We start from the raw sequence: 4527 nt of genomic DNA, 5'->3' as shown, positions 1-4527 counted from the left end.
TGCACTATTCCTACAGATAAGATCTAGGGATGGATGACGAACGGAACGGGACGAATCAAATCCGTCATCATGCATCCTTCTCGACCTCAAAATTGTAACAGGACAAAAATTATTGCTGGTCCCTCCCCTCATCGATCCCATCAACCATTTGGACGGGACAGGACAGAACGGAACCGTCCCAGATGACAGTGCACTATTCCTAAAAATAAGATCCACTGATGGACGACGAACTAAACGGGTCGAATCAAATCCATCGTCATGCATCCATCTTGACTTCAAAATTGTAAGGAAACAAAACTTCTTGCTGGTCCCTCCCGCCATCGCTCTCCTCCACCACTTGGACGGGACGGAACGGAACGGAACCGTCCCAAATGACAATGCACTATTCCTAAAAATAAGATCCACGGATGGATGACGAACTAAACGGGTCGAATCAAATCTGTCGTCATGCATCCCTCTTGACTTCAAAATTGTAAGGAAACAAAACTTCTTGCTGGTCCCTCCCGCCATTGCTCTCCTCCACCACTTGGACGGGACGGAACGGAACGGAACCGTCCCAAATGACAATGCACTATTCATACAAATAAGATCCAGGGATGGATGACGAACGGAACAGGACGAATCAACTCCATCATCATGCATCCGTCTCGACCTCAAAATTGTAACAAGACAAAGCTTATTGCTGGTCCCTCCCCTCATCGATCCCATCAACCATTTGTACGGGACGGGACGGAGCGGAACCGTCTCAGATGACAGTGCACTATTCCTACAGATAAGATCTAGGGATGGATGACGAACGGAACGATTTAATCAAATCCGTCATCATGCATCCTTCTCGACCTCAAAATTGTAACAGGACAAAAATTATTGCTGGTCCCTCCCCTCATCGATCCCATCAACCATTTGGACGGGACAGGACAGCACGGAACCGTCCCCGATGATGATGCACTATTCCTAAAAATAAGATCCACCGATGGACGAACTAAACGGGTCGAATCAAATCCATCGTCATGCATCCATCTTGACTTCAAAATTGTAAGGAAACAAAACTTCTTGCTGGTCCCTCCGCCATCGCTCTCCTCCTCCACTTGGACGGGACGGGACGGAACGGAACCGTCCCAAATGACAATGCACTATTCCTAAAAATAAGATCCACGGATGGATGACGAACTAAACGGGTCGAATCAAATCTGTCGTCATGCATCCCTCTTGACTTCAAAATTGTAAGGAAACAAAACTTCTTGCTGGTCCCTCCCGCCATTGCTCTCCACCACTTGGGCGGACGGAACGGAACGGAACCGTCCCAAATGACAATGCACTATTCATACAAATAAGATCCAGGGATGGATGACGAACGGAACAGGACGAATCAACTCCATCATCATGCATCCGTCTCGACCTCAAAATTGTAACAAGACAAAACTTATTGCTGGTCCTCCTCATCGATCCCATCAACCATTTGTACGGACGGACGGAGCGGAACCGTCTCGATGATGTGCACTATTCCTACAGATAAGATCTAGGGATGGATGACGAACGAATCAAATCCGTCATCATGCATCCTTCGACCTCAAAATTGTAACAGGACAAAATTATTGCTGGTCCCTCCTCATCGATCCCATCAACCATTTGGACGGGACAGACAGAACGGAACCGCCCTGCATGATGCACTATTCCTAAAAATAAGATCCACCGATGGACGGCGAACTAAACGGGTCGAATCAAATCTGTCGTCATGCATCCCTCTTGACTTCAAAATTGTAAGGAAACAAAACTTCTTGCTGGTCCCTCCCACCATTGCTCTCCTCCACCATTTGTACGGGACGGGACGGAGCGGAACCGTCTCAGATGACAGTGCACTATTCCTACAGATAAGATCCACGGATGGATGACGAACTAAACGGGTCGAATCAAATCTGTCGTCATGCATCCCTCTTGACTTCAAAATTGTAAGGAAACAAAACTTCTTGCTGGTCCCTCCCGCCATTGCTCTCCTCCACCACTTGGACGGGACGGAACGGAACGGAACCGTCCCAAATGACAATGCACTATTCATACAAATAAGATCCAGGGATGGATGACGAACGGAACAGGACGAATCAACTCCATCATCATGCATCCGTCTCGACCTCAAAATTGTAACAAGACAAAACTTATTGCTGGTCCCTCCCCTCATCGATCCCATCAACCATTTGTGCGGACGGACGGAGCGGAACCGTCTCGATGACAGTGCACTATTCCTACAGATAAGATCTAGGGATGGATGACGAACGGAACGGGACGAATCAAATCCGTCATCATGCATCCTTCTCGACCTCAAAATTGTAACAGGACAAAAATTATTGCTGGTCCCTCCCCTCATCGATCCCATCAACCATTTGGACGGGACAGGACAGAACGGAACCGTCCCAGATGACAGTGCACTATTCCTAAAAATAAGATCCACTGATGGACGACGAACTAAACGGGTCGAATCAAATCCATCGTCATGCATCCATCTTGACTTCAAAATTGTAAGGAAACAAAACTTCTTGCTGGTCCCTCCCGCCATCGCTCTCCTCCACCACTTGGACGGGACGGAACGGAACGGAACCGTCCCAAATGACAATGCACTATTCCTAAAAATAAGATCCACGGATGGATGACGAACTAAACGGGTCGAATCAAATCTGTCGTCATGCATCCCTCTTGACTTCAAAATTGTAAGGAAACAAAACTTCTTGCTGGTCCCTCCCGCCATTGCTCTCCTCCACCACTTGGACGGGACGGAACGGAACGGAACCGTCCCAAATGACAATGCACTATTCATACAAATAAGATCCAGGGATGGATGATTTAACAGGACGAATCAACTCCATCATCATGCATCCCTCTCGACCTCAAAATTGTAACAAAACAAAGCTTCTTGCTGGTCCCTCCCCTCATCGATCCCATCAACCATTTGTACGGGACGGGACGGAGCGGAACCGTCTCAGATGACAGTGCACTATTCAGATAAGATCTAGGGATGGATGAAGCGGAGCGGGACGAATCAAATCCGTCATCATGCATCCTTCGACCTCAAAATTGTAACAGGACAAAAATTATTGCTGGTCCCTCCTCATCGATCCCATCAACCATTTGACGGACAGAACGGAACCGTCCAGATGACAGTGCACTATTCCTAAAAATAAGATCCACCGATGGACATTTAACTAAACGGGTCGAATCAAATCCATCGTCATGCATCCATCTTGACTTCAAAATTGTAAGGAAACAACACATCTTGCTGGTCCCTCCCGCCATCGCTCTCCTCCACCCCTTGGACGGGACGGAACGGAACGGAACCGTCCCAAATGACAATGCACTATTCCTAAAAATAAGATCCACGGATGGATGACGAACTAAACGGGTCGAATCAAATCTGTCGTCATGCATCCTCTTGACTTCAAAATTGTAAGAAACAAAACTTCTTGCTGGTCCCTCCCGCCATTGCTCTCCTCCACCACTTGACGGGACGGAACGGAACCGTCCCAAATGACAATGCACTATTCATACAAATAAGATCCAGGGATGGATGCGAATCAACTCCATCATCATGCATCCGTCTCGACCTCAAAATTGTAACAAGACAAAACTTATTGCTGGTCCTCCCTCATCGATCCCATCAACCATTTGCCGGGGCGGGACGGAGCGGAACCGTCTCGAATGACGGTGCACTATTCCTACAGATAAGATCTAGGATGGATGATTGGCAGGGCGAATCAAATCCGTCATCATGCATCCTTCTCGACCTCAAAATTGTAACAGGACAAAAATTATTGCTGGTCCCTCCCCTCATCGATCCCATCAACCATTTGGACGGGACAGGACAGAACGGAACCGTCCCAAATGACAATGCACTATTCCTAAAAATAAGATCCACGGATGGATGACGAACTAAACGGGTCGAATCAAATCTGTCGTCATGCATCCATCTGGACTTCAAAATTGTAAGGAAACAAAACTTCTTGCTGGTCCCTCCCGCCATCGCTCTCGTCCACCACTTGGACGGGACGGAACGGAACGGAACCGTCCCAGATGACAGTGCACTATTCATACAAATAAGATCCAGGGATGGATGACGAACGGAACAGGACGAATCAACTCCGTCATCATGCATCCGTCTGGACCTCAAAATTGTAACAAGACAAAACTTATTGCTGGTCCCTCCCCTCATCGATCCCATCAACCATTTGTACGGGACGGGACGGGACGGAGCGGAACCGTTTGAGATGACAGTGCACTATTCCTACAAATAAGATCTAGGGATGGATGACGAACAGAACGGGATTAATCAAATCCGTCTTCATGCATCCGTTTTGACCTCAAAACCTCAAAAATTGTAACATCATAAAACTTATTGCTGGTTCTGCCGTCCTCGATCCCGTCCACCACTTGGACGGGACGAAACGGAATGTCCGTCCGATACTGTTAACCGTCATCCGTTGTCCGTCTCCCGAAGGTTATATAGTTACGAGAATTACGTCGCTTCTCCCGCGTTAGAAC

The sequence above is a fragment of the Wolffia australiana genome, chromosome 7 (assembly GCF_029677425.1).
Source record: "Wolffia australiana isolate 7733 chromosome 7, ASM2967742v1".
NCBI lineage: Eukaryota > Viridiplantae > Streptophyta > Magnoliopsida > Alismatales > Araceae > Wolffia > Wolffia australiana.
The sequence above is the reverse complement of the archived record's forward strand: the minus strand, read 5'-3'. Positions refer to the sequence as shown.